This window comes from Eimeria tenella, genomic scaffold (genome assembly GCF_000499545.2).
Source record: "Eimeria tenella Houghton genomic scaffold, Eth_scaff2741, whole genome shotgun sequence".
NCBI classification, from domain to species: Eukaryota; Apicomplexa; class Conoidasida; order Eucoccidiorida; family Eimeriidae; genus Eimeria; species Eimeria tenella.
The window spans coordinates 1,573-1,790 of record NW_013542617.1 but is presented as its reverse complement, the minus strand read 5'-3'; positions in this window follow the sequence as shown (position 1 = coordinate 1,790).

The window sequence follows — 218 nt, the reverse complement described above, 5'->3', positions numbered from 1 at the left end:
TGGAGTCTCTGCTGCTGCAGGAGCAGCAGCAGCAGCAGCAGAAGCAGAAGCGGCTGCAGCAGCTGCAGCGCGGCACTGCCTACGACGCAGCAGCAGCACTGGAGACTGGAGAAAAAGGAGACATTCTGCAGCACTACGATGAGTGGCAGCAAGAAGCAGCAGCAGCAAAAGGGCTCGCGAGGCCTGTGGGGGAGCCCGAGGGTTTCCTGCTGCAGGAC